Source organism: Anomaloglossus baeobatrachus, chromosome 10 (genome assembly GCF_048569485.1).
Source record: "Anomaloglossus baeobatrachus isolate aAnoBae1 chromosome 10, aAnoBae1.hap1, whole genome shotgun sequence".
NCBI classification, from domain to species: domain Eukaryota; kingdom Metazoa; phylum Chordata; class Amphibia; order Anura; family Aromobatidae; genus Anomaloglossus; species Anomaloglossus baeobatrachus.
This window is the reverse complement of record NC_134362.1, coordinates 185,085,582-185,112,753: the sequence shown is the minus strand read 5'-3', so window position 1 is coordinate 185,112,753 and position 27,172 is coordinate 185,085,582.

Sequence of the window (27,172 nt, the reverse complement as noted above, 5' to 3'; positions counted from 1 at the left end):
ATGGTCTGAGAAATCGCAATACATAAGCGGTGACCAAACGGCAGGTCAGATTATTAATCTTTCCTCGGTATCCCTTACCCCGGATATGAGGTCCCTACTGCACAAAGGTCTTTCCTTTGTTCCTCGGACTGGTTTTGATAAGTTTGAGTGGACAAAGGACATTCATCTTTTTGGCCGAAAACTTAAATGGCATAAATTTTTTAAAAATAATGATCGGGAAAAATGTGCAGAATTGGGCATTGATCCGGAAGATTTGGGGGCTTTCAATACATTGACAGACCTACTGGAGGAGGGAGAGTCAACTAGAGGCCTCGGACCATTCACCACATTAAAGAAAAAAAGTCATAGGCAGCCACCGGTGAGTGAACTAAATAGCATTGACATTTTTGTGAAAGTTGTTGAGGAAGAATTGAATAAGATCCATTATATTGAGGGGGCGGATAATTTGTCCGAAGGTGAGAGGGTGGCGTTACGAACTCTAAGGGAGGAACAAAATGTTAATGTTAAGTCCTCAGACAAAGGTGGGAATCTGGTACTCATGGACCATGGACCGTACAGAGAGATGTGTCTAAATATATTGAAAGATAAGGACACATATAATATACTTAATAATGATCCAACAAAGATATTTTGTGCTAGATTAGAAGAAAAGCTAGACGAGGCGTTGGATAGACGGTTAATTTCCAAGAACGAGTATGAATTCATGGTTCCTGTGAGTCCCATGATTCCCACCTTTTATACGATACCAAAAATTCACAAGGGTATAGACCCCCTCAGAGGTAGACCAATTGTGTCAGGAATAGGGTCTGTGACGCAGAATGTCAGTATCTATCTTGACAATATCCTGAGACCTTTCGTTTCGACCCTCCCCTCATATATAAGGGATACACCGGACCTACTTATGAAGATTCAAGACATCTTTGTGGAAGGTGATTTTTATCTAGCCTCCATCGATGTGGAATCTTTATATAGCTCTATCCCACATGAAAGGGGTTTGGAGGCAACTAACCATTTTCTCCGATCCAGAGCAAATTTCCTGTGGGATCATAATAATCTGGTAATGGACTTACTCAATTTTGTACTCACGCACAACTACTTCATGTTCGACAGTAAGTACTTCCATCAGCTCAGGGGCACTGCGATGGGGAGCTCATGTGCTCCCTCTTACGCAAATCTGTTCCTGGGCTGGTGGGAGGAAACTGTCGTTTTTGGAGATGATACTTCATGGTGGGTCCCGCTCAACCTGTATTGGGGTAGATATATTGATGACGTTTTAGTCATATGGGTGGGTACCCAACAAGAATTCCATGAATTTATGCGACATATAAATGTCAACGATATTAATCTAAGATTCACTCACCATATTCATAGATCACATCTGGCGTTCCTGGATGTGGAAATTGGTATCGAAGACAATGGCACTCTATCAACCAGGACCTATAGAAAGCCAACCTCCACAAATAGCCTCCTACGCTGGGACAGTTTTCATCCTACTTCTCTTAAAAAGGCATACCTAAAGGCCAATACCTGAGAGTGAGGAGAAACTGTTCCAGCGATCGAGATTTCTATGAACAAGCTAGGGATCTTAGGACACGCTTTAGGGAAAGGGGTTACCCACATGATGTTCTCAGTAAGGCCTTTCGACATGCTCAGACAAAGGAACGTGGTCCACTTTTGCAGACAAATCAAAGGCAGAACACAGAGGGGGACCTAATAAGAATTATCGGTACATATGATGATCAATCCGATAGAGTGTTCCAGATTTTGCGGAGACATTGGGGGATTCTTAGAGCTGATCCTGATCTGGTAGATGTCCTTTCCCCACGACCTATGGTCACCTTCAGAAAAGGAGGCTCTATAAGAGATCAACTGGTGCACAGCCACTACAGTCGACCGGTGCCAGTGGGCACGTGGCTTGATCGGCGGCCCTTAGGTACTTTTCGTTGTGGTGGCTGCAAGTACTGTGACTGGATTAAACAGTGCAAATCGGTCATTAGTGCTAGCACTGGTCGTGAGTATTACCTGAGGGATTTCGCTAACTGCAAAAGTGAAGGTCTAGTCTATCTTGCAACATGTGATTGCCCACTTGATTATGTGGGTAAGACCAGGAGGGAGTTGAGGAGACGCATAGGGGAACATGTCGGTGACATCAGACATAAAAGAGAGACCCCGATAGCGAGACATGTGTGGGACTTTCACCAGGGCAATATTAAATCAATCTGTTTTAGAGTCCTGGAAGTGATTAGACGGAATCCCAGGGGAGGTGACTGGGACAATAGGATCTTGAGGAAGGAATGTCAGTGGATTTTTCGATTAAAAACTCAATCTCCAAACGGTTTAAATGAACAATTAAACTATACACCATTTATCTGAGGTGGACCCCTCTTTAGCGTTTTTTCAGAGTAGGTAGAGTCCAATTTCTGTTTAGGATAGGCATTCAATAAACCACGGAAATGGTGGTTTTTGTACCCCCTGCAAATGAATGGGGAGTTGATCATCTTAGTGGACATGGGTGATTCATTATAGGATGTAGTCCATATCACCAGGTGAGAATGATTATTATTATCTTTCGGTATTTTCCGGCCCTCTTTATCATCAGAGGCATTAATATGTCCAAGTGGTGTTTTTGGTAGTATTTGGTATTAGGCATAGTAGGGTTATAGTGTGATGGAAACAGAAGGTTTCTACTTAGATGTTCAGGAACCTCATGTGACTTTTTTGATGCTGGGGACATTATTTCCCTAAACCACAACCCCTAACCCCACCCCTCCCCTTCTTCCCCCCCCCCCCCCGCCGTCTTTTTGAGAGTTTGAGAATTTTGTGTTGCAAGGTATTCTGCCATAATATTAACTATGGCGTATCTGCCTGTTTTCTAGGACAAGGCACCTGTGTTTGATTTTTGAGGTGGGGGCGTATCTGTTTAGATTAAGAGGATGAATTAATGAGGTATGACATCGGGGCATGCGCAATGCCTGCGATGTGATAATGTGAAGTTTTTCAATCTTATATCACGGTACTCATGCGTCTTTAGTGCACAACATAGGGCGGTATTGTCCTGATAGCTTTTGGGCGCGTGTGCAGTGTGATATAGCACGTCAGATGATGACGTACCTGCTGGGTTGTTATGACAGCGCGCCCGTGTTTGAGGCTTGTGGGCGTGACTGTTCGCATCAATAGGAATGAGTCATGAATTAATGAGGTACGGCCTCGGAGCATGCGCAATGCTCACCTCGCACGCTCTAGCGGTAGAATGGAAATGGACATGCGCACTATACCCATCTGAGACAGAAGCCCACTATCGTACACCTGGGACTTTGTTGCTCTCATTGGTTTGATATGGTCTATTTAAGCTGCCGGCATAATGGCGGCAGCTGCTGCCATATGAAGACACATATCATGACTGAATAGTTCCCTGTCTCCCTGGGCCTCCTGATGAACCGGATTAGAGGGCGGAGAAACGCGTCGAGGCAGTGCGGATGCACTTAATAAAGGGAAGTTAATTTATCAGCTTTAAAATGATATCTATTCATTTAAAATAAGAGTATATATACTGGCATTGTTCCAGAAATTAGGAATTGCTGAAAGCAAGTTAATTGTGTTATCTCAAACTCATTAGGATAACTTGGTATCTGGACTTTTTTCCCCTGCATTTGAATATACCCTGGTTGAACTGGGGCATATCAGCCTGATCTAGATAGTGGGGCGCTATGGTACCTGTTGTCCCTGTATATTAACAGATGACCAGTTGAATTTGTTATGTCTGAATTAATAACAGGGTACTATGGCGTTTGTCATCTCAATATATGAATTAATGATCAGTTGATTTTGAGTATATAAACTGGACAGGTTGTTATGGTATCGATTTTCCTTATATATGAATTAATGACCAGCTGAATTTGAGTATATTAACTGGACAGGTTGATATGGTATCTATTATCCCTGTATATGAATTAATGACCAGCTGAATTTGAGCATATTAATTGGACAGGGTGTAATGGTATCTATTTCCCCCGTACATGAATAATTGATCAGCTGACCTTGAGCATATTAAACAGGTGGAGCTATTATTGCCCTCTCTTTAAAGTGCATAGTGGGGTTAAAAAAGTCCAACCAATAATTAGAGGTAACTTGCTCAGGCATTTCTCCTCATATGGTAGGGAATATATTAGGGTAAGTGAGGGATAGCCACCGAGGAACGGGGGCGCCCGGCTAAGTTAAGGTGATTTACCTCCGTCGGTAGGAAGGTGTGAGGTGCTAGGTCCTGATAGGGCCAGTTTAATCCCATTTGGGATCCCATACCCCGTTTTTCTGCCTCTGATTGTATTTTGTATAGGGGTGGCTACCCTGGTGTATATCTATACTACCCTTGATAAATTCTAGATAGGTGAATTACTTGGGAATTTTTAAGACATATTTAATAAAAATAATAAAAATAAAAAATTTTTAAAGGGATTGTTTTTTCACTATATATGTACCTTTTGACTATCCTGAAATTATTTTGATTGTTAGCCGTTTGTTTCATGGCGGGCTTCCTCTCAGGGACTTTGGACGCTGCTAATTGGCTGGAGGATGCGGAGGAAGTCTTCTCAGTTGATGGTGTTTCAACAATAGATCAAGGGGCGATATCCCTTAAAACCATTTTTAGGGAATTACAGGAGGAATATTTTGAGAACTTACGATCTTGGTGGGAGGTAAAGACAATTGAGAGTTATATTAAGAACAACATAGTGCCTAGAGGTCTGCGCATTAATATTTCTCCTGCCCCTAGACTGAGGGATCCTGATTTCTTGGCTTTGTGGGAGCAAGAATCTATCGCATCGTCAATTAGATTCATGACTATTGTATTGGATAAAGAAAGGAAAAATTTGTCAGATTCAAGTTTGAGATTGGATAATCTTAGGAAAAAAGCTCTGGAACATAAATCTGAAACAGAGTTTAGTAGGAAAGAAGCCACCCTTCAGAACAACGTTGAAAAACACCAGATTACTCTTAAAAAACGTAAACAAAAACAGTTCGTAAGAGATCTGGGTGATTTCAAAGAGAAGAGGGCGTATAACTTTAATTTGAGTTGTACAGCACCGATATACACAGACATATCTTCCTCAGACCAGGAAGCCTCAGACTCTGAAAGACCTGAGTCGAGGGGTGGAAATAGAGGAGGAGGGAGGGGCAATAGAGGTAGACGGAATAACAGGGGAAGATGGACGAATTGGTGGGGAAACCGCCAATATCCCTAAAATACGGGAGGACAGATGGCATCCGGAACCACAGTTTCCAATACCTCAGCTCTTGGAAACTCTGGTTCATCTGCTCTTGCTTCTCCCTCTTCATCTTTGGCTCCTCCATCTGCCTCTTTTTTAGAAAGGGAAGCCTCCAACCGTTATGGTCTGAGAAATCGCAATACATAAGCGGTGACCAAACGGCAGGTCAGATTATTAATCTTTCCTCGGTATCCCTTACCCCGGATATGAGGTCCCTACTGCACAAAGGTCTTTCCTTTGTTCCTCGGACTGGTTTTGATAAGTTTGAGTGGACAAAGGACATTCATCTTTTTGGCCGAAAACTTAAATGGCATAAATTTTTTAAAAATAATGATCGGGAAAAATGTGCAGAATTGGGCATTGATCCGGAAGATTTGGGGGCTTTCAATACATTGACAGACCTACTGGAGGAGGGAGAGTCAACTAGAGGCCTCGGACCATTCACCACATTAAAGAAAAAAAGTCATAGGCAGCCACCGGTGAGTGAACTAAATAGCATTGACATTTTTGTGAAAGTTGTTGAGGAAGAATTGAATAAGATCCATTATATTGAGGGGGCGGATAATTTGTCCGAAGGTGAGAGGGTGGCGTTACGAACTCTAAGGGAGGAACAAAATGTTAATGTTAAGTCCTCAGACAAAGGTGGGAATCTGGTACTCATGGACCATGGACCGTACAGAGAGATGTGTCTAAATATATTGAAAGATAAGGACACATATAATATACTTAATAATGATCCAACAAAGATATTTTGTGCTAGATTAGAAGAAAAGCTAGACGAGGCGTTGGATAGACGGTTAATTTCCAAGAACGAGTATGAATTCATGGTTCCTGTGAGTCCCATGATTCCCACCTTTTATACGATACCAAAAATTCACAAGGGTATAGACCCCCTCAGAGGTAGACCAATTGTGTCAGGAATAGGGTCTGTGACGCAGAATGTCAGTATCTATCTTGACAATATCCTGAGACCTTTCGTTTCGACCCTCCCCTCATATATAAGGGATACACCGGACCTACTTATGAAGATTCAAGACATCTTTGTGGAAGGTGATTTTTATCTAGCCTCCATCGATGTGGAATCTTTATATAGCTCTATCCCACATGAAAGGGGTTTGGAGGCAACTAACCATTTTCTCCGATCCAGAGCAAATTTCCTGTGGGATCATAATAATCTGGTAATGGACTTACTCAATTTTGTACTCACGCACAACTACTTCATGTTCGACAGTAAGTACTTCCATCAGCTCAGGGGCACTGCGATGGGGAGTTCATGTGCTCCCTCTTACGCAAATCTGTTCCTGGGCTGGTGGGAGGAAACTGTCGTTTTTGGAGATGATACTTCATGGTGGGTCCCGCTCATCCTGTATTGGGGTAGATATATTGATGACGTTTTAGTCATATGGGTGGGTACCCAACAAGAATTCCATGAATTTATGCGACATATAAATGTCAACGATATTAATCTAAGATTCACTCACCATATTCATAGATCACATCTGGCGTTCCTGGATGTGGAAATTGGTATCGAAGACAATGGCACTCTATCAACCAGGACCTATAGAAAGCCAACCTCCACAAATAGCCTCCTACGCTGGGACAGTTTTCATCCTACTTCTCTTAAAAAAGGCATACCTAAAGGCCAATACCTGAGAGTGAGGAGAAACTGTTCCAGCGATCGAGATTTCTATGAACAAGCTAGGGATCTTAGGACACGCTTTAGGGAAAGGGGTTACCCACATGATGTTCTCAGTAAGGCCTTTCGACATGCTCAGACAAAGGAACGTGGTCCACTTTTGCAGACAAATCAAAGGCAGAACACAGAGGGGGACCTAATAAGAATTATCGGTACATATGATGATCAATCCGATAGAGTGTTCCAGATTTTGCGGAGACATTGGGGGATTCTTAGAGCTGATCCTGATCTGGTAGATGTCCTTTCCCCACGACCTATGGTCACCTTCAGAAAAGGAGGCTCTATAAGAGATCAACTGGTGCACAGCCACTACAGTCGACCGGTGCCAGTGGGCACGTGGCTTGATCGGCGGCCCTTAGGTACTTTTCGTTGTGGTGGCTGCAAGTACTGTGACTGGATTAAACAGTGCAAATCGGTCATTAGTGCTAGCACTGGTCGTGAGTATTACCTGAGGGATTTCGCTAACTGCAAAAGTGAAGGTCTAGTCTATCTTGCAACATGTGATTGCCCACTTGATTATGTGGGTAAGACCAGGAGGGAGTTGAGGAGACGCATAGGGGAACATGTCGGTGACATCAGACATAAAAGAGAGACCCCGATAGCGAGACATGTGTGGGACTTTCACCAGGGCAATATTAAATCAATCTGTTTTAGAGTCCTGGAAGTGATTAGACGGAATCCCAGGGGAGGTGACTGGGACAATAGGATCTTGAGGAAGGAATGTCAGTGGATTTTTCGATTAAAAACTCAATCTCCAAACGGTTTAAATGAACAATTAAACTATACACCATTTATCTGAGGTGGACCCCTCTTTAGCGTTTTTTCAGAGTAGGTAGAGTCCAATTTCTGTTTAGGATAGGCATTCAATAAACCACGGAAATGGTGGTTTTTGTACCCCCTGCAAATGAATGGGGAGTTGATCATCTTAGTGGACATGGGTGATTCATTATAGGATGTAGTCCATATCACCAGGTGAGAATGATTATTATTATCTTTCGGTATTTTCCGGCCCTCTTTATCATCAGAGGCATTAATATGTCCAAGTGGTGTTTTTGGTAGTATTTGGTATTAGGCATAGTAGGGTTATAGTGTGATGGAAACAGAAGGTTTCTACTTAGATGTTCAGGAACCTCATGTGACTTTTTTGATGCTGGGGACATTATTTCCCTAAACCACAACCCCTAACCCCACCCCTCCCCTTCTTCCCCCCCCCCCGCCGTCTTTTTGAGAGTTTGAGAATTTTGTGTTGCAAGGTATTCTGCCATAATATTAACTATGGCGTATCTGCCTGTTTTCTAGGACAAGGCACCTGTGTTTGATTTTTGAGGTGGGGGCGTATCTGTTTAGATTAAGAGGATGAATTAATGAGGTATGACATCGGGGCATGCGCAATGCCTGCGATGTGATAATGTGAAGTTTTTCAATCTTATATCACGGTACTCATGCGTCTTTAGTGCACAACATAGGGCGGTATTGTCCTGATAGCTTTTGGGCGCGTGTGCAGTGTGATATAGCACGTCAGATGATGACGTACCTGCTGGGTTGTTATGACAGCGCGCCCGTGTTTGAGGCTTGTGGGCGTGACTGTTCGCATCAATAGGAATGAGTCATGAATTAATGAGGTACGGCCTCGGAGCATGCGCAATGCTCACCTCGCACGCTGTAGCGGTAGAATGGAAATGGACATGCGCACTATACCCATCTGAGACAGAAGCCCACTATCGTACACCTGGGACTTTGTTGCTCTCATTGGTTTGATATGGTCTATTTAAGCTGCCGGCATAATGGCGGCAGCTGCTGCCATATGAAGACACATATCATGACTGAATAGTTCCCTGTCTCCCTGGGCCTCCTGATGAACCGGATTAGAGGGCGGAGAAACGCGTCGAGGCAGTGCGGATGCACTTAATAAAGGGAAGTTAATTTATCAGCTTTAAAATGATATCTATTCATTTAAAATAAGAGTATATATACTGGCATTGTTCCAGAAATTAGGAATTGCTGAAAGCAAGTTAATTGTGTTATCTCAAACTCATTAGGATAACTTGGTATCTGGACTTTTTTCCCCTGCATTTGAATATACCCTGGTTGAACTGGGGCATATCAGCCTGATCTAGATAGTGGGGCGCTATGGTACCTGTTGTCCCTGTATATTAACAGATGACCAGTTGAATTTGTTATGTCTGAATTAATAACAGGGTACTATGGCGTTTGTCATCTCAATATATGAATTAATGATCAGTTGATTTTGAGTATATAAACTGGATAGGTTGTTATGGTATCGATTTTCCTTATATATGAATTAATGACCAGCTGAATTTGAGCATATTAACTGGACAGGTTGATATGGTATCTATTATCCCTGTATATGAATTAATGACCAGCTGAATTTGAGCATATTAATTGGACAGGGTGTAATGGTATCTATTTCCCCCGTACATGAATAATTGATCAGCTGACCTTGAGCATATTAAACAGGTGGAGCTATTATTGCCCTCTCTTTAAAGTGCATAATGGGGTTAAAAAAGTCCAACCAATAATTATAGGTAACTTGCTCAGGCATTTCTCCTCATATGGTAGGGAATATATTAGGGTAAGTGAGGGATAGCCACCGAGGAACGGGGGCGCCCGGCTAAGTTAAGGTGATTTACCTCCGTCGGTAGGAAGGTGTGAGGTGCTAGGTCCTGGTAGGGTCAGTTTAATCCCATTTGGGATCCCATACCCCGTTTTTCTGCCTCTGATTGTATTTTGTATAGGGGTGGCTACCCTGGTGTATATCTATACTACCCTTGATAAATTCTAGATAGGTGAATCACTTGGGAATTTTTAAGACATATTTAATAAAAATAAAAAATTTTTAAAGGGATTGTTTTTTCACTATATATGTACCTTTTGACTATCCTGAAATTATTTTGATTGTTAGCCGTTGAGAGGAGTAACCATTAATAGGATTAGCTATGGCAATACCACCCCTTATTGAACTGTACCGATGAAAATAGTCCTTAATAGGTGTTACGTCCCCACCGGAGTCCGCTCCAGCGACTTCTGCTTCGATCACCAGCTGACGCTATGTTCCTGCTGTGGATAGTGCTGGTGATGGGACAGGAGTCGATGCCAGAGGCACTGGTGGGCACAGGCTCCGCTCATCCACTGGGCTGGGTTTCCTTGGGATCTGCAGTACCACTGTCTGACTGTGGGTGGCGTGTGTCTTCCAGCTGAAGTTGCCAGCGTTCAGCTACAGCCAATGGGAAGACACCACAGCCTTCCTATTCCCCCTCCTGTCTGCTGACCATTGCCAGAGATAGTGTTATATTCCTGGTTCCTGTCCCGCCCTGTTCTGTTTAGTGATTCTGGTGTTCTGACTTCTGTGTGTTTTCTGACTACCCTTCTGCCTGCTGTTTATGTACCTCGCTGCCCGATCCGGATTTGACCTCTGCTTTGTTTTCTGATTACGTCCTTGCCTGCGTGATTCTGTCACTGTTTTACATTTCCCGGTTCGACCCTGTCTGGCTACTACTCTCATCGGACTGCAGCCATCTGCAGGTAGCGATCTCCGGGGCCCTGTGTAATTCCAAATCCCTGTATAGGGGTTAAAGGGTTTCAGGTTCTCAGGGTCCTGCTTTGTGACCGCTTTCCTCTGGCCTGTCCGTTACAGCCCGTCTGAGTCTGTGGATCCAGGCAGGCGTTACAATAGGTTGTCTGCCTTGTGACTGTCCAGGCCCCAAATATTCCAGGGACTTGCCATATAGCAAATGTATCTCCCACATGTGAGTTCACCCTAGTAGTACACCCCTGGGGTTCACCACTGAACCGCTTATATCCATCCTCACCAATTAGTTTACCATTAACAGGAATGGTGAGTGGCTCTTTCCTTTTCACACTAAGAATGACTTTATACCCCCCCATTATTGATCCCATCAATCTTTGCCATATACTTTTTCCACCATATGGCCATTTTATTTTTTCAGAAAAGCTACCCTCTCCTCTCTAAAACTACAATCACTCTCCTTAATTTGCCAGGGTTGCCCTGTCCCGGTAATGCTCCATTGGGTATTACATCCTCCGTGGAACTAATGCTCCATTTTTGGCTAGCTTCCCACCATACAGTGCTCTCTGCTCAGCACTATGCCAGGGTTTACAATGGGATACACCAAAAATTAGATTTTCCAAACCTTGACAGAGCCATTTGCCATTTTATGTAGAAATGAGTGGACCCGTGGATGTTCGGGTACACCAGGTTTGGCCGTATTTTAGTTTAAAGTGTTCTTCGGGACCCAGACTTGACCTGAACATGTTCCCGGACCCCGAATCCTATATAAGTACTGAACTAACGGGCTCGACTCAAGTAACGAGTATAATGGGAGTCAATATACAGCATGCCATATTTGGAGCATTTCTGGGACAGGGACGGTGTTTTATTTTTGTGTTTTTGTACACAGCATCCAAAAATGTTGTTTTTACCCCAAGTGAGAACCATTCAGAGACTGCAAGCGGCCAAGCACCGAGCGTACCCGAGCACCCCGATACTCGATTGAGTGGTTAGCAAACGAATAGCACCCGAACCTGGACATGGCCAATTTTAAAAAGACTGTGTTCAGATTCGAACCCTGGAAACCCAGTGTTTGGTACATTACAGTTCGAGTTTGCTCATCTCTAATTATAAGGCCAATTCTCGACACTGTCTGGACTCCGTCCCGTAGGGTACATCTGGTCTGCTACACTTTTGTTCACATCTTAATAAAAAACAAACACGGACAGGACAGAGGCCAGACTGTCCACAATGTCTGCGTCATTGTCATGTGTGTGTCACGCTTGCCAGACAGTCCTGTGGTGTCCAGCTGTAGAAGGTCGCAGTGTTTGGCTTCACAAACTGCTCCCTAACATTCTCTTCTTCTCTGCTTAGGGTGAATCCCTTTAGGACCCTGAGGATTTCCTCACCTTTCAGCTGTTAATCATCAGCACTTCCCTATGTATCCTTAAATACTGTCATTCCCCATTCGTCTTTGCTGATGATAGAGTTAAAAACCTATACAGGTGTTGGATACAAGCAGTCAGCCTATACCTATCTGAAGAAACATTGTTTGTTGCTGTACCTCTCCCTGAATCATCCTGGAGATATGTTGTTCATGTGCTTTCCCCTGTGTGTGCTCCCTGTGTCTTCCTTAGAGCTTAGTGGTGTTGACTAAGCGCTCATCCCATCCATTCCCTACTTAGTGCTCAGTTCTAGGGTCAGTCAGGGTCAGGTATCCTGCTCGGCGCATAGGTGCAAAACCTATCTAGGGTGGTGAGGGAAGCCAGGGTCTAACAGAAGGTTTGGTCAAGACTCACCATCTCCCCCTTCCTTAGACACAGGGTTTCCTTTACCTTCTTTGTCGCCGTATGAGTAGTACTTCCCCATACCTAGCGTGACACTCATAGTAAATGGCTCCATTGAGATTTATAGCAAAGAAGGGAATTTTGTTTACTTACCGTAAATTCCTTTTCTTCTAGCTCCAATTGGGAGACCCAGACAGTGGGTGTATAGCTACTGCCTCTGGAGGCCGCACAAAGAACTACACTTAAAAGTGTAAGGCCCCTCCCCTTCTGGCTATACACCCTCCCGTAGGAGTACGGATTCCTCAGTTTTAGTACCAAAGCAAGAAGGAGGAAAGCCAATAACAGTTTCAAAAACAAATTCAATCCGATAACAAGATCGGAGAACTTAAGAAACAACATGAACAACATGTGCACCCGAAAAACGAAACCCTAAGAACAAATAGGGCGGGTGCTGGGTCTCCCAATTGGAGCTAGAAGAAAAGGAATTTACGGTAAGTAAACAAAATTCCCTTCTTCTTTTTCGCTCCTAATTGGGAGACCCAGACAGTGGGACGTCCAAAAGCAGTCCCTGGGTGGGTAAAAAGATACCACATGAACGGGCTGTCAGACAGCCCTTTCCTACAGGTGGGCCACCGCCGCCTGAAGGACCTGTCTACCTAGGCTGGCATCTGCCGAAGCGTAGGTATGCACTTGATAGTGTTTGGTAAACGTGTGCAGACTCGACCAGGTAGCCGCCTGGCACACTTGCTGAGCCGTAGCCTGATGCCGCAATGCCCAGGACGCACCCACGGCTCTGGTAGAATGGGCCTTCAGTCCAGATGGAATCGGAAGCCCAGCAGAACGGTATGTGTGAAGAATTGGTTCCTTGATCCACCGCGCCAGGGTGGATTTGGAAGCTTGCGATCCCTTATGCTGACCAGCGACTAGGACAAAGAGCGCATCAGAACGGCGTAGAGACGCCGTGCGAGAAATGTAAATCCTGAGTGCTCTCACCAGGTCCAACAGATGTAAACCCTTTTCAAATTGGTGAACTGGATGCGGACACAAAGATGGCAAAGTGATATCCTGATTAAGATGAAAGGAAGAAACCACCTTGGGAGAAAACTCTGGAATTGGACGCAGTACTACCTTGTCTTGGTGAAACACCAGGAAGGGAGATTTGCAAGATAACGCCGCTAGCTCGGACACTCTTCGAAGAGACGTGACCGCCACAAGAAAAACTACTTTTTGTGAAAGCCGAGAAAGGGAAACCTCTTTCAAAGGCTCGAAAGGCGGCTTCTGGAGAGCAATGAGAACCTTGTTCAGATCCCAGGGTTCCAATGGCCGTCTGTAAGGAGGAACGATATGAGAAACTCCTTGGAGAAACGTGCGTACTTTAGAAAGCCGTGCCAAGCGCTTCTGAAAGAATACGGATAGCGCGGAGACTTGACCCTTAAGAGAGCTAAGCGACAAACCTTTTTCCAACCCAGACTGCAGGAAGGAAAGAAAAATTGGCAATGCAAATGGCCAGGGAGAAAACCCTTGAGCCAAGCACCAAGCTAAGAATATCTTCCACGTCCTGTGATAGATCTTAGCTGAGGATGGTTTTCTAGCCTGTCTCATTGTGGCAACAACTTCATGAGATAAACCTGAGGCCGCTAGGATCCAGGACTCAATGGCCACACAGTCAGGTTCAGGGCCGCAGAATTCAGATGGAAAAACGGCCCTTGAGACAGCAAATCTGGACGGTCTGGTAGTGGCCACGGTTGGCCTACCGTGAGATGCCACAGATCCGGGTACCACGACCTTCTTGGCCAGTCTGGAGCGACGAGGATGGCTCGATGGCAGTCGGACCTGATTTTCCGGAGAACTCTGGGTAACAATGCTAGAGGTGGGAACACATAGGGGAGTCGGAATTGCGACCAATCCTGAACCAAGGCGTCTGCCGCCAGCGCTCGGTGATCGTGAGACCGTGCCATGAAAACTGGGACCTTGTTGTTGTGCCGTGACGCCATCAGATCGACGTCCGGCGTCCCCCAGCGGCAACAGATCTGCTGAAACACTTCCGGGTGAAGGGACCATTCTCCTGCGTCCATGCCCTGGCGACTGAGAAAGTCTGCTTCCCAGTTTTCCACGCCTGGGATGTGAACTGCGGATATGGTGGACGCTCTGCTTTCCACCCACGTCAAAATCCGCCGGACTTCCTGAAAGGCTTGGCGACTGCGTGTTCCCCCTTGGTGGTTGATGTACGCCACCGCCGTGGAATTGTCCGACTGAATCCGAATCTGCTTGCCTTCCAGCCATTGTTGGAAGGCTCGCAGAGCAAGATAGATTGCTCTGATTTCCAGAACATTGATCTGCAGAGTGGACTCTTCCTGAGTCCACGTCCCCTGAGCCCTGTGGTGGAGAAACACCGCTCCCCACCCTGATAGGCTCGCATCCGTCGTGACCACTGCCCAGGACGGGGGAAGGAACGACTTTCCCTGTGACAATGAGGTGGGGAGAAGCCACCAACGCAGAGAGTCCTTGGCAGTCTGAGAGAGGGAGACAGTCCTGTCGAGGGACGTCGATTTCCCATCCCATTGGCGTAGAATGTCCCATTGTAGAGGGCGCAGATGAAACTGCGCGAACGGGACCGCTTCCATTGCTGCTACCATCTTCCCTAGGAAATGCATGAGGCGCCTCAGTGAGTGCGACTGGCTCTGAAGGAGAGATTGTACTCCTGTCCGTAGCGAACACTGCTTGTCCAGTGGAAGCTTCACTATCGCTGAGAGAGTATGAAACTCCATGCCAAGATAAGTCAGAGATTGGGTCGGGGTGAGATGAGACTTTGGAAAGTTGATAATCCACCCGAAACTCTGGAGAGTGTCTAGTGCCACCTTCAGACTGTGTTGGCATGCCTCTTGAGAGGGTGCCTTTATAAGCAGGTCGTCTAGATACGGGATGACCGAGTGACCCTGCGAGTGCAGAACAGCTACTACTGCTGCCATGACTTTGGTGAAGACCCGGGGGGCTGTTGCCAGACCGAAAGGTAACGCTACGAACTGCAGGTGTTCGTCGTGTATGACGAAGCGTAGGAAACGCTGATGCTCTGGCGCAATCGGCACGTGGAGATACGCATCTTTGATATCTATTGATGCTAGAAAATCTCCTTGAGACATTGAGGCTATGACGGAGCGTAGGGATTCCATCCGGAACCTCCTGACTTTTACGTGTCTGTTGAGCAACTTTAGATCCAGGACGGGTCGATACGATCCGTCCTTTTTTGGGACCACAAACAGATTGGAGTAAAAACCGTGACCTTGTTCCTGCAGAGGGACGGAGGTCACCACTCCTTCCGCCTTTAGAGCGGCCACCGCCTGCAACAGAGCATCGGCTCGGTCTGGTGGTGGAGAAGTTCTGAAGAAACGAGTTGGCGGACGAGAACTGAACTCTATCCTGTACCCGTGAGACAGAATATCCCTCACCCAACGGTCTTTGACGCGTGACAGCCAAATGTCGCCAAAGTGGGAAAGCCTCCCACCGACCGAGGGTGTGGGAATCGGAGACTGCAAGTCAGGAGGACGCCGTTTTGGCAACGGTTCCTCCGGCTGTCCTTTTTGGGCGTGACTGAGACCTCCAAGAATCTGAGCGTCTCTGGTCTTTTTGAGTCTTTTTTGACGAGGCGAATTGGGACCTGCCCGGTCCTCGAAAGGACCGATAACCAGACTGACCCTTCCTCTGTTGGGGTTTGTTTTGTCTGTGTTGCGGTAAGGATGAGTCCTTACCCTTGGAGTGTTTGATGATTTCATCCAAACGCTCTCCAAACAATCGGTCACGAGAAAAAGGCAAATTGGTTAAGCACTTCTTGGAATGAGAATCTGCTTTCCAATGTCTCAACCACAGGGCCCTACGCAAAACAACGGAGTTGGCTGACGCCACTGCCGTGCGGCTTGTAGCGTCAAGAACAGCATTAATTGCGTACGACGCGAATGCCGCCATTTGCGAGGTCAATGGTGCTACCTGCGGGGCAAATGCACGTGTGACTGAGTCGACTTGCACAAGCCCGGCTGAGATAGCTTGGAGTGCCCATACGGCAGCAAAAGATGGCGCTAACGACGCTCCAATCGCTTCATAGATGGATTTCAGCCAGAGCTCCATCTGCCTGTCAGTGGCATCTTTAAGTGCCGCTCCATCTTCAACTGCAACCAAAGATCTAGCTGCAAGCCTGGAAATTGGAGGATCCACTTTTGGACACTGGGTCCAACCCTTGACCACCTCAGGGGGAAAAGGATAGCGTGTATCTTTAAGCCGTTTAGAAAAACGCCTTTCCGGATAAGCGTGGGGTTTCTGGATTGCGTCTCTAAAGTCAGCGTGGTCCAGAAAAGTGCTTAATGTACGCTTAGGATATCTGAAATGGATTCTCTCGTGCTGCGAAGCTGACTCCTCTACAAGAGGAGCTGGTGGGGAAATATTTAACATCTTATTGATGGACGCTACAAGATCATTAACTATGGCGTCACCATCTGGTGTATCTAGATTGAGAGCGGTCCCAGGATCAGAATCTTGATCAGTTACGTCCGCCTCATCACCCATAGATTCATCTCGCTGGGATCCTGACCATTGAGATGAATGTGAAGGTCCCTCATAGCGAGCCCGCTTAGGCTGCCCGGGGCCATCGTCCGAGTCAGAGTCTTCACCCTGAGGTGTATGTGCCCGTCCCGGAGCTTGGAGGTAATTCAGCTGAGGGGGACCAGGGGGCAATGATTGCACAGTGTCCGTGGCCTGAAGGACAGGCCTAGCTCGCAATGTGTCAAGAATTTGTGACATAGTGAGAGACATTCTGTCAGCAAAAGCTGCAAACTCAGTTCCTGTCACCTGGACAGCATTCACAGGTGGTACACCCTGGGTCACGTCCAGCAGAGGTCCCGACTGTGCAAGCGCCGCAGGGGCCGAGCACTGCACACAATGGGGGTCAGTGGAGCCTGCCGGTAGAAAAGTCCCACATGCGGTGCAGGAAGCATATAATGTCTGTGCCTTGGCACCCTTGCGTTTTATGGACGACATGCTGTTGGCTCTCTGCAATGTGAGAGAGTCTATAGCCAAAAGGGCGACCAGCGCTATGCAGTACAAAGTATTTGCAGGAACAAAATACTAATAATACTACTGGCACAAGAGGGGTGAGCCCTGAGGGCTGCTTACCGCCCGCTGAATAGCGGGTAAGAGGCGCAGAATTCCTTGTCTGGGTCTCCCCGGCTCCCCTCTGCAGCTCAGCGTGTCAGCAGGAATGGCTGCCGGCGTCTGTGGAGAGGGGCGGTCCGTGGGAGTTCCTAAACAAAAGTGCGGGAAACAGTGTCCCCTCTGTGCCTACTGTGAGGGCTGGAGTATGTAAAAAACGACTCCAGCCCTCAGCGCTGATGCACTGACCAGCGTCCCGCCCCTCTCCTGACTGGCAGGTCTGGGGGCGGGAACGAACGGAAGCAGGCCGCAAAAGCCGGGGACTCGAGTTATCAGCGCGGCCGCCGTAAAAGCGCGGCCCGCGCTGAAGTCCCCGGCGCACCACAAGTGCCAGCCGCGCCGCAGTCCCGGCGGCCGGCGCGACCGTGTCCCAATAGTGTGCCTGCTTCAGCGAAGCTGAATGAGGCCATGGCACAAGCGCCGCAGCGCTGATGTCCCCCGGCGCACTACAACACCCAGCATGCTGCGGTGTGAGCGCCAAATGCACGGGGACACAGAGTACCTTGAGGAAGCAGGGCCATGTCCCTGATGTACTCCGCTCCATCCAGCATCTTCTCCAGGGGCTGTAGATGGAGCACGGTCTCAGTGCCTGGAGACCAGTAAATCCCACTTCACCCAGAGCCCTGTAAAAAGGGATGGGGAAGGAATCAGCATGTGGGCTCCTGCCGCCGTACCCGCAATGGGTACCTCAACCTTACAAACACCTCCGACATACAGTGGGGTGAGAAGGGAGCATGCTGGGAGCCCTGTATGGGCCCTCTTTTCTTCCATCCGACATAGTCAGCAGCTGCTGCTGACTAAAAACAATGGAGCTATGCATGCGTGTCTGACCTCCTTCGCACAAAGCTAAAACTGAGGAATCCGTACTCCTACGGGAGGGTGTATAGCCAGAAGGGGAGGGGCCTTACACTTTTAAGTGTAGTTCTTTGTGCGGCCTCCAGAGGCAGTAGCTATACACCCACTGTCTGGGTCTCCCAATTAGGAGCGAAAAAGAAACCCTGTTTTATGGATATCCTAATGGAATCCCTGCTCATGTGGAGATAGCTGTGGATTGCAGATTTTTGACCGAAACAATTAGGCATTCCACCCCGAGGCTAAGATTCCGACAATGAGTCGTTGCGTATTTTCTGCATGAAAACCCATCTTTTTGTCAACCTATATAACGCAACGTGTGGACTTATACTAAAGTGTTTAGCTGCACTATGGACTATAAGGCTTTATGCACACAGGACGTGTCTTCTGTGGATTTTTCTCAGTGGGAAATCGTCATTATTATTATTTATTATTATAGCGCCATTTATTCCATGGCGCTTTACAAGTGAAAGAGGGTATACGTACAACAATCATTAACAGTACAAAACAGGCTGGTATAGGAGGAGAGAGGACCCTGCCCGCGAGGGCTCACAGTCTACAGGGAATGGGTGATGGTACAATAGGTGAGGACAGAGCTGGTTGCGCAGTGGTGTACTGGACTGAGGGCTATTGTAGGTTGTAAGCTTGTTGGAAGAGGTGGGTCTTGAGGTTCCTCTTGAAGCTTTCCACGGTAGGCGAGAGTCTGATATGCTGAGGTAGAGCGTTCCAGAGTATGGGGGATGCACGGGAGAAATCTTGTACGCGATTGTGGGAAGAGGAGATGAGGAGCAGAGAAGGAGATCTTGTGAGGATTTGAGGTTGCGTGCAGGTAGGTACCGGGAGACTAGGTCACAGATGTAGGGAGGAGACAGGTTGTGCATGGCTTTGCATGTCATGGTTAATGTTTTGAACTGGAGTCGTTGGGCGATGGGAAGCCAGTGAAGGGATTGGCAGAGTGGCGAGGCTGGGGAGTAGCGAGGGGAGAGGTGGATTAAGCGGGCTGCAGAGTTTAGGATAGATTGGAGGGGTGCAAGAGTGTTGGAAGGGAGGGCAGAGAGCAGGAGGTTGCAGTAGTCGAGGCGGGAGATGATGGGGGCATGCACTAATGTTTTTGCTGATTCTTGGTTAAGGAAAGCACCGATCCGGGAGATATATTTGAGTTGTAGTCGGCATGAGGTGAAGAGGGCTTGGATGTGTGGCTTGAAGGATAGAGCAGAGTCGATGGTTACTCCAAGGCAACGAGCTTGTGAGACTGGGGAGCGTGAGCAGCCATCAAGTTTGATGGAAAGGCTTGTTGGAGGAGATGAGGGAGGAGGAGGAAAGACAATGAATTCTGTTTTGTCCATGTTAAGCTTTAGGAATCGCGCAGAGAAGAAGTGTGAAATAGCAGACACATGGTGGGATTTTGGTTAGTAGAGAGGTAACGTCAGGTCCAGAGAGGTAGATCTGTGTGTCATCGGCATAGAGATGATACTGGAAGCCGTGGGACTCTATGAGCTGTCCCAGGCCGAAGGTCATCAAAGCATATGGATTTTGCTGATGATTTTCTGCAGATTTCATCCATCACAACTTGTCAATTTCCAGTGCAGATTTGCATATGCAGTGTGTGGGTAAGAGTTCTGGTTCAATAGTTCATAGACATCTAATAGAGCTATGCAGAAGTCTGTGTCACCAGTGGGTGATCTTGTGCTCGCTCCACTCACTGCCATTCATTGTTCTCCCTTTTTGAGCGAGTGCCAACGTCCTGACCGTCCTAGTGCCTCTCATCTGATTGTTCAGTGTGGAGGGACGGGAAAGGGGCACAGGCTCGGGACTGTGGCATTATGTGGCCTTTGATGCGCTGTGCCCTGAAAACTGGAGCACACTCTTGCAATAGATACCATGTGAAAGTGATAAGATGCCAACGGTTTGATGTGAATGTCCATTGTTCTCCCAGAAATGCATTGATATCATCCTTGATCGTGCCAGCGTGGACGAGGCTGTATTATACAAACGCTAGGTTCTGTGATGAGCCATTTCTATGTGTGTGGACACACAACACACACACACACATTATATATATATACATATATATATATATATATATAATATGTACAGTACAACCAAAAGTTTGGACACACCTCATTCAAAGAGTTTTCTTAATTTTCGTGACTCTAAAAATTGTAGATTCACATTGAAGGCATCAAAACTATGAATTAACACATGTGGAATGAAATACTTAACAAAAAAGTGTGAAACAACTGAAAATATGTCTTATATTCTAGGTTCTTCAAAGTGGCCATCTTTTGCTTTGATTACTGCTTTGCACACTCTTGGCATTCTCTTGATGAGCTTCAAGAGGTAGTCACCGGAAATGGTTTTCCAACAGTCTTGAAGGAGTTCCCAGAGATGCTTAGCACTTGTTGGCCCTTTTGCCTTCACTCTGCGGTCCAGCTCACCCCAAACCATCTCGATTGGGTTCAGGTCTGGTGACTGTGGAGGCCGGTCATCTGGCGTAGCACCCCATCACTCTCCTTCTTAGTCAAATAGCCCTTACACAGCCTGGAGGTGTTTGGGGTCAATGTCTGTTGAAAAATAAATGATGGTCCAACTAAACACAAACCGGATGGAATAGCACGCCGCTGCAAGATGCTGTGGTAGCCATGCTGGTTCTGTATGCCTTCAATTTTGAATAAATCCCCAACAGTGTCACCAGCAAAGCCCCCCCACACCATCACACCTCCTCCTCCATGCTTCACAGTGGGAACCAGCCATGTAGAGTCCATCCGTTCACCTTTTCTACAAAGACACGGTGGTTGGATCCAAAGATCTCAAATTTGGACTCATCATCCCAAAGCACAGATTTCCACTGGTCTAATGTCCATTCCTTGTGTTCTTTGGCCCAAACAAGTTTCTTCTGCTTATTGCCTGTCCTTAGGAGTGGTTTCCTAGCAGCTATTTTACCATGAAGGCTGCTGCACAAAGTCTCCTCTTAACAGTTGTTCTAGAGATGAGAAGGTGTGTCCAAACTTTTGATCTGTACTGTATATATAGTGGGGTATGGGCACGGCATTACATTACACATCCATACCACACAGATACAGCGGGTGAAATAAGTGTTGAACATGTCACCAATTCTCTAAGTAAATAATAGCTGAAATCTATCCTTCCACTTACTGAAAAATAATATTGTGATGCTAGACACTACGAATAGAATGAATAGAAGTTTCCTCAGACAAGCTGAGATAATAAGCCAGGAGGTAATGTATAAGACTCAGGAGCAGACAGAGACGTGGTCAGGAAGAGGTCCGAGGTCAGTCGGGAGGTAACGTATAAGGTTCATGGAGTAGACAGACATCATGGTCAGGAAGAGGTTCGAGTCAGAAAATGGGAGGTAACGTATAAGGTTCAGAGAGCAGACAGAGACGTGGTCAGGAAGAGATCAGAGTCAGAAAATGGGAGGTAACGTATAAGGTTCAGAGAGCAGACAGAGATGTGGTCAGGAAGATATCAGAGTCAGAAAATGGGAGGTAACATATAAGGTTCAGAGAGCAGACAGAGACGTGGTCTAGATGAGGTCCGAGGTCAGAGGCCAAGATCAGAACACTTACACCAAACAGGAGCCAAGAGCACACTGAGCAAACAGGAAGACAGACTGGCGAAGTTCAGAGAGAGGTCAGAAGCCAGGAAGCAACATATAAGGTTCAGGGAGCAGACAGAGACATGTCCGGGAAGATGTCCGAGGTTAGAAGCCAGGAGCTAACATATAAGACTCAGGAAGCAGACAGAGACATGGTCAGGAAGAGGTCAGAAGCCGGGAGGTATCGTAAAAGGTTCAGGGAGCAGACAGACGTGGTCAGGAAGAGGTCCGAGGTCAGAAGCCGGGAAGTAACATATATGGTTCAGGGAGCAGACAGAGACGTGGTTTGGATGAGGTTCGAGGTCAGAGGCCAAGATCAGAACACTTTCACCAGACAGGAGCCAAGAGCACACTGAGCAAACAGGAAGTCAGACTGGCGAAGTTCAGACAGAGCAAGCCCAGGAAAAAAACAGAGCAATCACCAGGAACAAGGCGCATTTGTTAAGGTACGTCCTAAAACCAGCGTGGACACTAGTGCTGAAAGACAACCTGTCAGCAAGTGCACAAGACACATAGCACAGCATTTTCAAATGCAAAATTCTCCGTACAGTAGAGCTGTGACAAAAGCATTCCAAATGCAAAATACTCCGCCCAGCGGAACTGTAACAAATATTAGCTGGTTCAATTGATGGCCTATAAAAAAAAGTATCTAATACTAAGGTGCCACACAAGAAACCTCTCATGATAGGTAAAACCAGTGAGCTGTCTCAAGACCTCCACAGTCTTTTTTTAGCAAAACTACTGATGACATTGGTAACAGAAGAATTTGCCACAATCATGATCCGTAAGGTTGGGGTCTCACACAGCGTTTTGCAAAAAAATATTTTACATGAGGTTTTTAACAAATCGTGGCAGTTTCTTTCCCCCATTGTTTTTTAATCCACCACTACTCTATCCAAACTATGTCACACTGCAGTCATCTAATGGGTACATTGAGAGTCTCATTCTAGTGATTTTCTATGGGGTAGAGCAAAACATTTTATATTTATCACCTATCCTATGATACATGTACATCTTGGGAGAAAAACTTTAAAAGGCATATGTCACCAGGTTTTTGCTATGTAATCTGAGGACAGCATGCCTCTGTTTTGAAGCTGTACGCTTACGCTGTTGTTTACTTAAACTAAAGGCTTTATCACCTAGTGATTATTATTGCTGGATTGCAATGTCATGCACAGTAGTCTGACACATGCCCCCTCCTCTGATTGACACCTCACTTGCAATGTACAATCTCTATTGAGCGCCTGGAGTGGGCGGGGAAGCTCACTCAGCTCTTCTACATGGCTAAGTTTAAAAGCTTTGATTGTATCACAACGGCTGCAGCTAGTAATCTAAGTGATACAACGTTGGATTCAGAATCTCCTTGCCTACAGCATGCTGCTCTCACATAATGTAGCAAAAACCTCCTGACAGATTCCCTTTAATAGAAATTTTACATGTAAGGCAGGGTTCTCAGTGTTAGACGAGACAGATAGACTGACAGTCTGTTCTCTTGATATACATGTCTCACATTGGTAACGCCTCTTTTCATTTATAATAAGCTCTGGAGGCAGATTCTCAGGGAGATCTGTTTTACATACAGTATAAGACAGGGTTCTCAGTGGGAGAATTGTAATGACTGACGGTCTGTTCTCTTGATATACAGTGCTGACCAAAAGTATTGGCACCCCTGCAATTCTGTCAGATAATACTCAGTTTCTTCCTGAAAATGATTGCAATCACAAATTCTTTGGTATTATTATCTTCATTTATTTTGTCTTCAATGAAAAAATAAAAAAAAATGGTCATAAAGCCAAATTGGATATAATTCCACACCAAACATAAAAAAGGGGGTGGACAAAAGTATTGGCACTGTTTGAAAAATCCTGTGATGCTTCTCTAATTTGTGTAATTAAGAGCCCCTGTAACTTACCTGTGGCACCTAACAGGTGTTGGCAATAATAAATCACACTTGCAGCAGGTGACATGGATTAAAGTTGCCTCCACCTCTGTCCTGTGTCCTTGTGTGCACCACATTGAGCATGGAGAAAAGAAAGAAGACCAAAGAACTGTCTGAGGACTTGAGAATCCAAATTGTGAGGAAGCATGAGCAATCTCAAGGCTACAAGTCCATCTCCAAAGACCTGAAAGTTCCTGTGTCTGCGGTGCGCAGTGTCATCAAGAAGTGTAAAGCCCATGGCACTGTGGCTAACCTCCCTAGATGTGGAAGGAAAAGAAAAATTGACGAGAGATTTCAACGCAAGATTGTGCGGATGGTGGATAAAGAACCTCGACTAACATCCAAACAAGTTCAAACTGCCCTGCAGTCCGAGGGTACAACAGTGTCAACCCGTACTATACGTCAGCGTCTGAATGAAAAGGGACTGTTTGGTAGGATGCCCAGGAAGACCCCACTTCTTACCCCGAGACATAAAAAAGCCAGGCTGGAGTTTGCCAAAACTTACCTGAGAAAACCTAAAACGTTTTGGAAGAATGTTCTCTGGTCAGATGAGACAAAAGTAGAGCTTTTTGGGAAAAGCCATCAACATAGAGTTTATAGGAAAAAAAAAAGAGGCATTCAAACAAAAGAACACGGTCCCTACAGTCAAACATGGCGGAGGTTCTCTGATGTTTTGGGGTTGCTTTGCTGCCTCTGGCACTGGACTGCTTGACCGTGTGCATGGCATTATGAAGTCTGAAGACTACCAACAAATTTTGCAGCATAATGTAGGGCCCAGTGTGAGAAAGCTGGGTCTCCATCAGAGGTCATGGGTCTTCCAACAGGACAATGACCCAAAACACACTTCAAAAAGCACTAGAAAATGGTTTGATAGAAAGCACTGGAGACTACTAAAGTGGCCAGCAATGAGTCCAGACCTGAACCCCATAGAACACCTGTGGAGAGATCTCACAATGGCAGTTTGGAGAAGGCCCCTTCACATCTCAGGGACCTGGAGCAGTTTGATAAAGAAGAATGGTCTATTCCAGCAGAGCATTGTAAGAAACTCATTGATGGTTACCGGAAGTGGTTGTTCGCAGTTATTTTGGCTAAAGGTTGTGCAACCAAGTATTAGGCTAAGGGTGCCAATACTTTTGTGTGGCCCATTTTTGGAATTTTGTGTAAAATGATCAGTGATTTGATTTTTGTTTCATTCTCTTTTGTGTTTTTTTCATTGCAAGCAAAATAAATGAAGATAATAATACCAAAGAATGTGTGATTGCAATCATTTTCAGGAAGAAACTGAGTATTATATGACAGAATTGCAGGGGTGCCAATACTTTTGGCCAGCACTGTACATGTCTCACACTGGTAATGGCCGTTTTAATTTATAATAAGCTGTGGAGGCAGATTCTGAGGGAGATCTATTTTACATATAAGGCAGGGTTCTCAGTGTGAGCCATGTAATGACTGACAGCCTGTTCTCCTGATCTACATGTCTCACACTGGTAACGGCTCTTGTCATTTATAATAAGCTCTGGAGGCAGATTCTGAAGATCTATTTTACATATAAGGCAGGGTTCTCAGTGTGAGCCATGTATTGAATGACAGTCTGTTCTCTTGATATACATGTCTCACATTGGTAACGTCTCTTGTCATTTATAAGCAGCTCTGGAGGCAGATTCTCAGGGAGATCTATTTTATATATATAAGGCAGGGTTCTCAGTGTGAGCCATGTAATGACTGACAGTCTGTTCTCTTGATATACATGTCTCACATTGGTAACGCCTCTTGTCATTTATAATAAGCTCTGGAGGCAGATTCTCAGGGAGATCTATTTTATATATAAGGCAGGGTTCTCAGTGTGAGACATGTAATGACTGATAATCTGTTCTCTTGATATACATGTCTCACACTGGTAATGCGCTTTTTCATTTATAATAAGCTCTGGAGGCATATTCTCAGGGAGATCTAATTTATATATAAGGCAGGGTTCTCAGTGTGAGACATGTAATGACTGACAATCTGTTCTCTTGATATACATGTCTCACACTGGTAATGCGCTTTTTCATTTATAATAAGCTCTGGAGGCATATTCTCAGGGAGATCTAATTTATATATAAGGCAGGGTTCTCAGTGTGAGCCATGTATTGAATGACAGTCTGTTCTCTTGATATACATGTCTCACATTGGTAACGCCTCTTGTCATTTATAATAAGCTCTGGAGGCAGATTCTCAGGGAGATCTATTTTATATATAAGGCAGGGTTCTCAGTGTGAGACATGTAATGACTGACAATCTGTTCTCTTGATATACATGTCTCACACTGGTAATGCGCTTTTTCATTTATAATAAGCTCTGGAGGCATATTCTCAGGGAGATCTAATTTATATATAAGGCAGGGTTCTCAGTGTCTATTCACGTTGTTGTCGCATTAAAAGCTTTTTTTTGTAGAATAAGCAGCGAGAAACTGAAACGCGTAGTAAATAAGTGTGAAACTAGGTGGGATCTTTTATGTCAAACTTTGGCGCATTTACCCATTGCGGCAAACACTGAGCATCGGGCTTTTACTAAAACTCCGGTAAGTCATGTCCGCACATTACAAGGTTGGTGCCAGCCTGGTCCATATAACGCTGCCATTTCTTTTTCTTTTTTTCCCCAGTGTTGTTCCCTGAGCACGTGGAGCGTACACTGACCGAATACATGCACTCGTTTGAACAAGCTCTTATTTGGTTTCCACGAGTTTCTTGCCTCTGTGAGTGAACAAACAGGTTACCATTTACTGACTGACACTTGGGGGGGTGTCATAAAATAGTGAAGAATAAAGATGAGCAGATCCATGGACGTTTGGGTTAAAAAAAAAAAAAGTTCAGTTTCGGACCCAAACTTCACTTCGAACTCCATATAAGTCAATGGGGAACCAAACCTTCTGCTATAAAATGGTCAGGTTTTTTCTGTCCTTTGAGTCCGAGACCCACTATTTGGTACGAATGCCAAACTTTACAGTTCGGGTTCACCGGGTTCGGATAGACTTTAGAAAAAAGTTCAGTTTGGAACCTGGACTTCACCTCGAACTCCATATAAGTCAATGGGCACCCAAACTCCTCTGCTGTAAAATGGTAATTTTTTGAGTCCATGTTCGACTTCGAGACCCACTGTTTGATACGAGCACCAGACTTTATAGTTCGGGTTCACCGGGTTCGGCCGGTCTTTCAAAAAAGAGTTTAGTTCTGGACCTGGATTTGACCACGGACCTCGAATCCCATATAAGTCAATGGGGACCTAAACTTCTCTACTGTAAAATGGTAGTTTTT